Source organism: Oncorhynchus clarkii, chromosome 24 (assembly GCF_045791955.1).
Source record: "Oncorhynchus clarkii lewisi isolate Uvic-CL-2024 chromosome 24, UVic_Ocla_1.0, whole genome shotgun sequence".
Taxonomy (NCBI): Eukaryota; Metazoa; Chordata; class Actinopteri; order Salmoniformes; family Salmonidae; genus Oncorhynchus; species Oncorhynchus clarkii.
Window position 1 is genome coordinate 1,263,152 of NC_092170.1, and position 13,711 is coordinate 1,276,862.

Below are 13,711 nucleotides of genomic sequence, written 5' to 3' on the forward strand. Positions count from 1 at the left end.
CAGACTATTCTTAACCATTTAGACCCCAATAGAATTCTAGAATGCTGATCGTAGGGAAGATGGAAAAAGCAACAAACAGCTGGGATCTAGACAGTTACAAGCCCGGGACAATCCACGGCCCCAGCCACAAGGGCTAACCAAATCACAGGCTGCGTTCAAGCCCTCAAGGAAACCCTGCTAGCTTGATAGGCAGCTAGACTAGGTGCTACACCAAGCAGCTCACCAGACCCCCTAGGTCAGCAGGATACCTAGACAAATACCGTGTCATGGAATCCTTACTCAAAAAATAAGTAGCTAGCTAGTAGCTAAACTTTCAATTTAACACTTTTTCAGATTTTCCAAAACACCAAACTGAGATCTACCTCATTACACGTTCAACAGAAAGTTAATTACCGTTTTATCTTTTTGTCTAAGAAATACTAAAGAAAACAACTGTTCTTTGAAACACAAGTCTTTCTTTATTCCAGTTAACCGGAGCCGTACAATTATTGTGCATTGAGCTGAGATCTCCCACTCCTCTGTGTGGGCTGCGCATCCACTAAGTGGTCACATGGCCTCCGATACACTATACCACAATTACTGACTTCTCACCAGTGATATCATAACTAGTAAACGTTTCCACTCTTCCACTATTGTGAAACCAGTCATGGAAGCAAACTGAAAAGCATATCAATATGACAAACATTTCCGTCCTTTTCCCACAGTGAAGTATACAACGCTGTAACCTTATTCGTCATTTTAATTGTATGGCCTTTTAACTTGCAATGATGAAACTTGGAGACGCAAGCACAATGGGTAGGCTACTGCAGCCTGGAGCATGTGATGGCAATGCAATGCATTGCGCAATGGCAGCCCAACCAAATGTTTCATTTTGGCACTCTCTAATGTTTTAATTATGTGCCCAACTTTCTCTGTTTCTTACTATTACTATGTTCAATATTGGCCAATATCGACTGTCAGTAATAACCACACATTTTTTATTTTACCAGGTAAGTTAACTGAGAACACATTCTCATTTCCAGCAACACCCTGAGGAATAGTTACTGGGAAAGAGGAGGGGGATAAATGACCCAATTGGAAGCTGGGGATGATTAGGTGGCCACGAGGGTATGAGGGCCAGATTGCGAATTTAGACAGGACACCACGGTTAACATCAATACACTGCCATAGGATCTTTAGTGACCAAAGAGAATCAAGACACCCGTTTAACACCTATGGTGGAAAATTGCAAGATTATGTTATAATACTTTTATTGCATCAAATGGTTGTTTTATTCAACAGAATAGAGGATTCTGATAACTATTGTGTGCGTGTTCTACTGAGGATGAGCCTCTGGGAGATACCACTGACGGGAGGTTTACAATGTATTTTGGGTGATAAAACCTAAAGAGACCACATTCCAGAGCATGAGTTAACTTCTCTAGGGTAGGGGACAGCATTTGGAATTTTGGATGAAAAGCATGCCCAAATTAAACGGCCTGCTACTCGGGCCCAGAAGATATTATATGAATATAACTGATAGATTTGGATAGAAAACACTCTAAAGTATCTGTGAGTATAACAGAACTGATTTGGCACGTGAAAACCTGAGTTTTTTTTTTTGTCTTCTATTCAATGCCATTACAGTATCCATTGACTTGGGACTCAATTTGCAGTTCCTAGGCCTTCCACTAGATGTCAACAGTCTTTAGAAATTGTCTCAGGCTTGTATTCTTATAAATGAGGGAGTAAGATGAGGGAGTAAGAGCAGTTTGAATGAATGGACCCTGACGTGTCACAGAGCTTTTTCATGCGCAATCCCGAGAGAGTGCATTTCTTGTTTACCTTTTATATTGACGACGTTATTGTCCGGTTGAAATAATATAATTTAGGCTAAAAACAACCTGAGAATTGAATATAAACGTTGTTTGACAGTTTTCTAGGAACTTTATGGATACAATTTCGATTTTTTGTCTGCCCGTGAAAACAAAATGGAGGTTTTTGGATATAAAGAGACTTTATCGAACAAAAGGAACATTTATTGAGTAAATGAATGTCTTTTGAGTGCAACCATATGAAGATCATCAACGTTAAGGGATTCATTTTATCTCTATTCCTGAGTTTTGTAACGCTTCTGCTTGGTTGGTTACTGTTTGTAATAATTTGTCAACTGGGCTATGTTCTCAAATAATCGTAAGGTATGCTTTCGCCGTAAAGCATTTTTTAAATCTGACACCGGGGTTGGATTCACAAGAAGTTCATCTTTAAACCTATGTAAAATACAGTGCCTTGCGAAAGTATTCGGCCCCCTTGAACTTTGCGACCTTTTGCCACATTTCAGGCTTCAAACATAAAGATATAAAACTGTATTTTTTTGTGAAGAATCAACAACAAGTGGGACACAATCATGAAGTGGAACGACATTTATTGGATATTTCAAACTTTTTTAACAAATCAAAAACTGAAAAATTGGGCGTGCAAAATTATTCAGCCCCTTTACTTTCAGTGCAGCAAACTCTCTCCAGAAGTTCAGTGAGGATCTCTGAATGATCCAATGTTGACCTAAATGACTAATGATGATAAATACAATCCACCTGTGTGTAATCAAGTCTCCGTATAAATGCACCTGCACTGTGATAGTCTCAGAGGTCCCTCAAAAGCGCAGAGAGCATCATGAAGAACAAGGAACACACCAGGCAGGTCCGAGATACTGTTGTGAAGAAGTTTAAAGCCGGATTTGGATACAAAAATATTTCCCAAGCTTTAAACATCCCAAGGAGCACTGTGCAAGCGATAATATTGAAATGGAAGGAGTATCAGACCACTGCAAATCTACCAAGACCTGGCCGTCCCTCTAAACTTTCAGCTCATACAAGGAGACGACTGATCAGAGATGCAGCCAAGAGGCCCATGATCACTCTGGATGAACTGCAGAGATCTACAGCTGAGGTGGGAGACTCTGTCCATAGGACAACAATCAGTCGTATATTGCACAAATCTGGCCTTTATGGAAGAGTGGCAAGAAGAAAGCCATTTCTTAAAGATATCCATAAAAAGTGTCGTTTAAAGTTTGCCACAAGCCACCTGGGAGACACACCAAACATGTGGAAGAAGGTGCTCTGGTCAGATGAAACCAAAATTGAACTTTTTGGCAACAATGCAAAACGTTATGTTTGGCGTAAAAGTAACACAGCTGAACACACCATCCCCACTGTCAAACATGGTGGTGGCAGCATCATGGTTTGGGCCTGCTTTTCTTCAGCAGGGACAGGGAAGATGGTTAAAATTGATGGGAAGATGGATGGAGCCAAATACAGGACCATTCTGGAAGAACCTGATGGAGTCTACAAAAGACCTGAGACTGGGACGGAGATTTGTCTTCCAACAAGACAATGATCCAAAACATAAAGCAAAACCTACAATGGAATGGTTCAAAAATAAACATATCCAGGTGTTAGAATGGCCAAGTCAAAGTCCAGACCTGAATCCAATCGAGAATCTGTGGAAAGAACTGAAAACTGCTGTTCACAAATGCTCTCCATCCAACCTCACTGAGCTCGAGCTGTTTTGCAAGGAGGAATGGGAAAAAATGTCAGTCTCTCGATGTGCAAAACTGATAGAGACATACCCCAAGCGACTTACAGCTGTAATCGCAGCAAAAGGTGGCGCTACAAAGTATTAACTTAAGGGGGCTGAATAATTTTGCACTTCTATATGGTACCAGGGAGAGATGACCCTAGGGCCAGACCCTGGTCTGTACACAAAGATGACTGTTTTTACAGCAGATACTATCTGCTATGAATTAAAGGTATCTTTGATTCAAATCTTAATCTTGTGACCCATTCTATATATCTGTTGTTCGTCATGTAGGTTGAATCTATCTTGGCTATAAAATACCTTTGTACTTTTGTCTCGGGGCTCTCAACGAATCATCTGAGCGTGAATCGTCGACCAGCCATCATTATCGTAGAGCACTCAATCGATTCACTTTATATGTGTTTGTCTCTCCTCATTTGATAGTAAAGAAATTAGCCACCACATTTGGCGACGAGGATGGGATGTGAAAATTCACTTGGTGACCGCTCCTGATGACCTGGATAAATCGTGCATGAGGGATCCCTCAAACTTGGGATCTCGGGGAGACCACACTTCGGGAACGAATCAGATGGCCCCACCTTTGATCTGAGAGGCAGTGAGCCAAGTGGATACCACATCTCGAACATAGTTTTTTCATAAATAAAGAGGTGAGCGAAACACGCAAAGTCAAGTTTTTAAGAAAAGCCTCTGTTATGTAGGCTCTGAGTGTGTATTCCTGTGTGATTGGGGCACCTTGGAGGCGTAAACAGGACACCTATCATTAGTCGGTTGCGTGCGACCTAGAGCCGTCCTGACCCTGAATTGATCACAGTGGGGATTGGTGCGGTATGTAGGGGTGAGGGGCCAGGGTGCCTGTGGGTTCTGTGTAAAGCACGGTACCTGGTGAAACCCTATTGGAAGAAGGACCTCATTCTGAAAAGTGTCTGTGTGTCTGTCTAAGTGATCCTCAGAAGTGGTGAATTCCAATTATTTTAAATGTGCTAGCCAAGTATGCCCTGGGTTTGGTAATTTAGTGTTAAATATCTAGAATCTGTGTGAGCTAGTTTTGGCCATTTAACGTTAAAACATCCGGAATCTGTGTGAACTAGTTAAGACCATTTATGATATAGTATAAGATAGTGCAGTGCACCTGTAATTGTTTTAAACCTGTACCACATTTTAGAAGTATTGAAAGATGTAAATGTTGCATTATCCTAGGAACTAACCATGAGATAGAAACTAGAAAATATTCCCGCAGGTTGAAATATTGTTGAAAAACATCTAATAGATTAGGTATGTATGGGAATAGCATTGTGTGACTGTGATATGAGTGTTGTGTGAATGTGGAAATTAGTCTTAATCTGAAGTTTGGATAGTAACATATATAAATATTCTTAATCAGATGATTGACATTTGGATAATAAGCTGTGATATAAAGTTATCTTGGGGTTCTGTTCCTTCACTGCCCATCATTTTAGAAAGCAGCGGAAGGTCTATTGTTCCTGAGAGGCTTGATTTTGCCGTGGTCTCTGGGAGGTTAGAGAACCGTTGAGGATCCCATGACGGGCCGGTCATTGTCCGGGAAACAAAAGTATATTTTTTTGGTTCTGTTGGGAGTATGTTTGGAGAGCTGCTTCGTAGCTATGGAGAGTCCCTGGAAAAGCAAATAGAATGGTTATCGTGAGTACCTAATCATTTCTTACGTTTTATATGGATTCTGTAAAGATACAATTCATAATTTTCAATTGTGTATAATCAATTATTAGAGATTTGATAAAGTAATACTGGGAATATAATTAGATAAAATTTAAACCAACCATACGTAAGTTTTGAGTTGGTATATTTAATGGGTAATTTGATAAAGATGAGGTTTAAGCATGATTAAACACTGTCTACAAAGTCTGGGCAATTGTGCTCTACGTAGAAACTGATCGGAGTGTGTCCACTTTTGGTTAACTGACCCTAACGATGTAACTATTATATCAAATCAAATTTTATTTGTCACATACACATGGTTAGCAGATGTTAATGCGAGTGTAGCGAAATGCTTGTGCTTCTAGTTCCGACAATGCAGTAATAACCAACCAGTAATCTAACAATTTCACAACAACTACCTTATACACACAAGTGTAAAGGGATAAAGAATATATACATAAAGATATATGAATGAGTGATGGTACAGAACGGCATAGGCAAGATGCAGTAGATGGTATCGAGAACAGTATATACATATGAGATGAGTAATGTAGGGTATGTAAACATATACAAGTGGCATTGTTTAAAGTGGCTAGTGATACATGTATTACATAAAGATGGCAAGATGCAGTAGATGGTATAATGGACATGGTATAATATTAAGTGGCATTGTTTAAAGTGGCTAGTGATACATTTAGACATCAATTTTTCCATTATTAAAGTGGCTGGAGTTGAGTCAGTATGTTGGCAGCAGCCACTCAATGTTAGTGGTGGATGTTTAACATTCTGAGGACCTTGAGATAGAAGCTGTTTTTCTGTTTTTCGGTCCCTGCTTTGATGCACCTGTACTGACCTCGCCTTCTGGATGATAGCGGGGTGAACAGGCAGTGGCTCGGGTGGTTGTTGTCCTTGATGATCTTTATGGCCTTCCTGTAACATCAGGTGGTGTAGGTGTCCTGGAGGGCAGGTAGTTTGCCCCCGGTGATGCGTTGTGCAGACCTCACTACCCTCTGGAGAGCCTTACGGTTGTGGGCGGAGCAGTTGCCATACCAGGCGGTGATACAGCCCAACAGGATGCTCTTGATTGTACAATCATGCTTCCTCTCACTGGAACAATCTCACCGGTGTACGTTTTCAGCGTCATCTTTGTAGGCTGTAGTGTGAGGTGATGTAGTTTATCCTTGTATACAGCCTCAGACAGCAAAGATATGGCTTCTCCAGTGTCCACTTGAATCCGTACTGCGTTTCCATCCAGTAGCGGTGTCAACCAGTATCTGCATTCATTGTCTGAAATGGACAAAACATGCAAAGATTCTTCCCCTTCAGACAGGGTATCACTTTGTTCATCCTCTGTGTGCTCCATTTTATGCACTTTATTTTTGTACTCCTTGAGGTCGCTTTTCCTTTGTTCAGTACTTTTGTTTGATTGTCTATTTTTGTTTTTACATGCGTTCGATGTGACCCTTTTTTCCACAACTTCTGCAGTCTAAGTCTTTGCACCAACACTCCTCTGCTTGGTGACCTGGTTTCCCACAGCGATAGCATGGCTTGCCACGTCCTGCCTGGTTTTTTAAACTCCGTAGACACCTTATGCACTTGGATCGATGCACTTAGCTGTTTTGCGTCTTTATTTGCAATTTCCATTGACGTACTCACTTCTATTGCTCTCTGCAATGTTAAGTTACTCTCAGTCAAAAGGTGTTTCTGAATTGCCTCGCTGCGCATACACCACACTAACCTATTACGTATAGTGTCAGTCATTGATCGCCCAAATTCACAGATAACTGTGTCAATACAGCCACAAACTGTGAGATTGATTCCCCCTCCTCTTGATTTCTCATATGAAACCTGAATCTCTCTGCGATTATCAGTGGTTTGGGAGAATGTCCTTTTAAAGTAGCCACAAATGAATCATATGATTTATCACCAGGTTTTTCAGGAATGTTTTTCCTCCGATAACAGTCAAAAATGTTGCCACAACAACTTCTGCATTAATTCCATTTGCCAACACAAAGTAGTCAAAATGTTCTGTGTAAGAACTCCATTGTTCCACAGATTCATCAAATGTTCCTATTTTTCCAACCAATGCAGACATTTTCGGTTTATTTTTCTTTCTCATACCTTTCAGATGGTCCCTTACTCCCAGACCCTATTTTTTATTTTAACTCACGCTGACTTCACTTTCTCTCGCAGCGAAACTCTTCCTATCCCTCGAGGGTCTCGTTGCTGTGACATCAAAAGCTAGCTAGCATCACTCGACTGGCTAGCTCCACATTTTGTTTGCGTCTTTCTACAGCAAAAAAAAATAACGAATTTAACTAAACTTTCTGCCGAAGATAATGAGCATAAACGTGAGAACGTTTCTTCCTCGTCCCCAGTTTTGTTGTATAGCACCCTGTATTACTTATACAACTAATATAAGGACAGGACATGAGACGGGAGTAGAAATTAACGTGGGCATTGTTTTAATGCGTTTCACAGGAAGAACATTTCAAGCCTTTCAACATAGGTAAGAGGGGTTACAGGTGCCCTAAATGAACAAAACTAGAATATCAATGCACAACAGCACTGTTAAGCAAAGTGTAGCTGCAACTGTGCAAACCTCCAATTGTCCTAATATTCCACCCACTAAAACCTCCCCCCATATCTAGGAGGTCTGTTGTCATTAAGACCATCTCCCTGACTAATGACACACATGTGCGTCCTAACATGCTGACCAGACCGCACGTACGTGTGTGTGTCTGTGTGCGCCATCACGCGCATGTTAATTTGTTCGTCCACACCAGAAGCGATCAGGACACGCAGGTTGAAATATCAAAACAAACTCTGAACCAATTATATTCATTTGGGGACAGGTCAAAAAGCATTAAACATTTTTGGCAATTTAGCTAGCTAGCTAGCTAGCTGTTGCTAGCTAATTTGTCTTGGTATATAATTAATTTTTTATTAAATTAACCATTATTTAACTAGGCAAGTCAGTTAAAAACAAATTCTTATTTACAATGATGGCCTACCAAAAGACAAAAGGCCTCCTGCGGGGACTGGGGCTGGGATTAAAAATGACAAATAAATAAAATATAAATATTGGACAAAACACACATCACGACAAGAGAGAACACAACACTATATAAAGAGAGACCTATAAGACAACAATATAGCAAGACAGCAACACATGACAACACAGCATGGTAGCAACACAACATAACAACAACATGGTAGCAACACAACATGGTAGCAGCATAAAACATGGGCACAGACAACAGCACAAAGGGCAAGAAGGTAGAGACAATAATGCATCACACAAAGCAGCCAAAACTGTCAGTAAGAGTGTCCATGATTGAGTCTTTGAATGAAGAGATTGAGATAAAACTGTCCAGTTTGACATTGGGTTGTTATTTTACTTGAAATGCACAAGGTCCTCTACTCTGACAATTAATCCACAGATAAAACGGTAAACCGAATTTGTTTCTCATCATCGCTCCTCCTTCCTTCAGTCTTCTTTTTCTTATTTGAACTTTATATGGCGGTTGGCAATCAACTTTACAGCATTACTACAACCGACCTGAGTGTGGACCTAAGTTCATCTTTCAATCACCCACGTGCGTATACGCTCCTATAAACCAATGAGGAGAGGCCGGACTTGCAGCAGTGTCACAAATAGAACCAATTTCTATTTTAGCGCCTGGCCACGCAGATGCGTGCGAGCAGTGTGGGTGCAATGATTGAATAACACGTATGTGTACATTTATTTTGCAACGCGAGCGTAAGCATGTAAGGCAAACACTTGGCCGCCAATTGGCGTAGGCCAGAGGGAAGTATTGGCAGTCCCACGAAAACATAATTGAATGCTGCCACCCTTCACTCACACATTCAAAGCCCCATGTGTCTATTGCATATCTATGTGAGTGCTTTTTAAGAGAACTAACTAAATAACATGGAAAACAGTTAATAAATAATAACAATAATATTAGAAATAATAAAAGCACAATATAATAGATTCCCACTCACATTAAGAAAGCAAAGGCTATAAGCATTTCAGCCCAGCCTGCTCAGTTCATTGGATCCAATTGTTCGAAAAATGTGTCTTCCGCATTTCACCCAAACCCTCTGAATCAGAGAGGTGCGGGGGGTTGATTTAATCGACATCCGCGTCATCGGCGTACAGAGGGCAGTGGGTTAACTGTCTTGCTCAGGGTAGAACAACAGATTTTTACCTTGTCAGCTCAGGGATTCAATCCAGCAACCTTTCGGTTACTGGCCCAATACTCCTAACCGCCAGGCTACCAGCCGCCATCAAATAAGACATTCAGTGCTGACAATGTAGAGCGAATAAACCTGTAAAACCAACCCTCTCTCCACCAACACACATTTTGTTTTTATTCCAGTGTCATTGCCTCTGCGGTTTTTACACAGGCCTATATCATTAGAATCAAAAATACAATGTATGTATTTTTTATGTAAAACAATAATGACACCAATTATTGTAGGATCGCATAGGCCTAGAGAACCTAGACAGATTTTTAATTATGTAATCCTTTATCCTAGCCCTACATTTGATCTATTCATATTTAATTGATTTTATTTTAAAAATCTGTTTGTTCGGATTCACATCCGCCAAAAGTGCCACACGATATAACAGCTTTTAAATTGTATTATTAACTGAGTGGTTCGAGCCCTGAATGCTGATTAGCTGACAGTTGTGGTATATCAGACCATATACCATGGATATGACAAAACATGTTTTTACGGCTCTAATTATACTGAACAAAAATATAAACGCTCATGCAACAATTTCAAAGGTTTTACTGAGTCACAATTCAGACAATTTAAATAAATACATTTGACCCTAACCTATGGATTTCCCATGACTGGGTAGGGGTGCATACATAGTTGGGCCTGGGAGGGCATAGGGAGTTGGGCCTGGGAGGGCACCCATTTGGCCCACCCACTGGGGAGCCAGGCCAAGCAAATCAGAATTGGTTTTTCCCCACAAAAGGGATTTATTACAGACAGAAATACTCCTCAGCACCAACCCCCCTCAGTCGATCCCACAGGTGAAGAAGCCAGATGTGGAGGTCCTGGGACCAATTTCTGGTACCAACACTTATATAACACTTATATTTTTGTTCAGTATTTGCAGGCCTATCCTCCAAAATGTTTTAATGGATCAACATTTCAGTTAATAGACCTTCATCAGGGTTTGTTCCACAGGACCACCATGTGAGGGCAGTATGTCAACACAATACTACAGAGCATTTGGGGTGGCAGGAAGCCTAGTGGTCAGAGTTTTGGTTGGGCCTTTAACTGAAAGGTTTGCAAGATCAAATCCCCGAGCTGACAAGGTATAAATCTGTCATTTTGCCCTTGAACAAGGCAGTTAACACACTGTTCCTAGGATGTCATTGTAAATAAGAATTTGTTCTTAACTGACTTGCCTAGTTAAATAAATGTAACTCCACATTCAAATCCTGGGCTTGGATTTAAAGTTGCATTGTTGACAAGAGCTGACGTCTGCAGCGTTTACCGTGTGTGATCTCTGTGGATGTCAGGGAAATTCCCATTAAAAGTAGCACTGTGTGCAGTGCACTTGTCCTTTAATCAAATCAAATCAAATCAAATGTTATTTGTCACATCCGCCAAATACAACCTACAGTGAAATGCACACTTACAAGCACTGCAGTTAAGAAAAATAGTAGAAAAATATATATTATTTGTATTTATTTATTAAGGAGCAGTAATAAAATAACAGTAGCAAGGCGAAATACAACGGGTACTGGTACAGAGTCAATGTGCGGTGGCACATGTTAGTCGAGGTAATTGAGGTAATATGTACATGTAAGTAGAGGTAAAGTGACTGCATGGATAATAAACAGAGAGCAGCAGCAGCGTAAAAATAGGGGGGGGGGGGGCTGGTCTTATGGCTTGGTGGTAGAAGCCGTTACGAAGCCTTTTGAACCTAGACTTTGCGCTCTGGAACCGCTTGCCGTGCGGTAGCAGAGAGAACAGTCTATGGACTAGGGTGGCTGGAGACTTTGGCAATTTTTTGGGCCTTCCTCTGACACCCCATGGAATAGAGGTCCAGGATGGCTGGAAGCTTGGCTCCAGTGATGTATTGGGCCGTACACACTACCCTAGTGTACTGCCCAACTAGTGCCAGTTGGAGCAGTGCCATACCAGGTGGTGATGCAACCAGTGGTGTAGCTGTAGAACTTTTTGAGGATCTGAGGACCCACGCCAAATCTTTTCAGTCTCCTGAGGGGGAAAAGGTGTTGTAGTGCCCTCTTTACAACTGTCTTGGTGTGTTTGGACCATGATAGTTTGTTGGTTATGTGGACACCAAGGAACTTGAAGCTCTCAACCTGCTCCACTACAACCCCGTCAATGAGAATGGGGGTGTGCTCGGTCCTCCTTTCCTGTAGTCCACAATCATCTCCTTTGTCTTGATCACATTGAGGGAGAGGTTGTTACCCTGGCACCACACTGCCAGGTCTCTGACCTCCTCCCTATAGGCTGTCTCGTCGCTGTCAGTGATCAGGCCTACCACTGTCAGCAAACTTAATGATGGTGTTGGAGTCGTGCTTGGCCATGCAGTCATGAGTGAAAAGGGAGTACAGGAGGGGTCTGATCACGTAACCCCGAGGGGCCCCTGTGTTGAGGATCAGCTTGGCAGATGTATTGTTACCTACCCTTACCACCTGGGAGCGGTCCATCAGGAAGTCCAGGATCCAGTTGCAGAGGGAGGAGTTTAGTCCCAGGGTCCTTAGCTTTGTGATGAGCTTTGAGGGCACTATGGTGTTGAACGCTGAGCTGTAGTTAATGAAAAGAATTCTCACATACAATGGCAAGAAAAAGTATGTGAACCTTTTGGAATGACCTGGATTTCTGCATAAATTAGTCATCAAATTTGATCTGATCTACATGTAAGTCACAACAATAGACAAACAGTGTGTTTAAACTAATAACACACACATTGTATTTTTTGTCTATATTGAATACATCATTTAAACATTCAGTGTAGGTTGGGAAAAGTATGTGAACCCCTAGGCTAATGACTTCTCCAAAAGCTAATTGGAGTCAGGAGTTAGCTAAGCTGTTGTCGAATCAATGAGATGAGATTGGAGACGCTGGTTAGAGCTGCCTTGCTCTATAAAAAACATTCACAAAATTTGAGTTTGCTATTCACAAGAAGCATTGTCTGATGTGAACCATGCCTCTAACAAAAGAGATCTCATAATACCTAAGATTAAGAATTGTTGATTTGCATAAAGCTGGAAAGGGTTACAGAAGTATCTCTAAAAGCCTTGATAATCATAAATTAGGCAAATTGTCTATAAGTGGAGAAAGTTCAGCACTGCTGCTACTCTCCCAAGCAGTGGCTGTCCTGCGAAGATGACTGCAAGAGCACAGCGCAGAATGCTCAATGAGGTTATGAAGAATCCTAGAATGTCAGCTAAAGACTTGCAGAAATCTCTGGAACATGCTAACATCTCTGTTGACGAGTCTACGATACGTAAAACACTAAACAATAATGGTGTTCATGGGAGGACACCAAGGAAGAAGCCACTGCTGTCCAAAAAAAACATTGCTGCACATCTGACGTTTGCAAAAGTGCACCTGGATATTCCACAGCTCTACTGGCAAAATATTCTGTGGACAGATAAAACTACAGTTGAGTTGTTTGGAAGGAACACACAACACTATGTGTGGAGAAAAAAAGGCACCTCCCAACATCAAAACCTCATCCCAACTGTAAAGTATGGTGGCGGGAGCATCATGGTTTGGAGCTGCTTTGCTGCCTCATGGCTTGGACAGCTTGCTATTATCAACGGAAAAATGAATTCCCAAGTTCATCAAGACATTTTGCAGGAAAATGTTAGGCTATCTGTCCGCCAACAGAAGTTGGGTGATGCAACTTACTTACAAATAAGTAAATCAACAACAGAATGAAAAACACCTTTTGGAGAGGCTCAGTCAGTCCTGACCTCAACCCAATTGAGATGCTGTGGCATGACCTCAAGAGAGCAGTTCACACCAGACATCCCAAGAATATTGCTAAACTGAGTTTTGTAAAGAGGAATGGTCCAAAATTCCTCCTGACCTTGTGCAGCTCTGATCCGCACCTACAGAAAACGTTTGGTTGAGGTTTTTTCTGCCAAAGGAGGGTCAACCACCTGTTGCGACTCCGTTTTAAACGGGATATTTTGTCAGGACAAGATGCTAGAAAATGCATATAATTGACAGCTTATGATGGAAAACACTCTAACGTTTCCAAAACTGTAAAGATATTGTCTGTGAGTATAACAGAACTGATGTTGCAGGCGAAAGCCTGAGAAAAATCCAATCCGGAAGTGCCCCATATTTTGAAAGCGCTGCGTTCCAATGAGTCCCTATTGGGCTGTGAATGTGCTATCAACCAGCTTACGCTTTCCCCAAGGTGTCTACAGCATTGTGACGTAGTTTT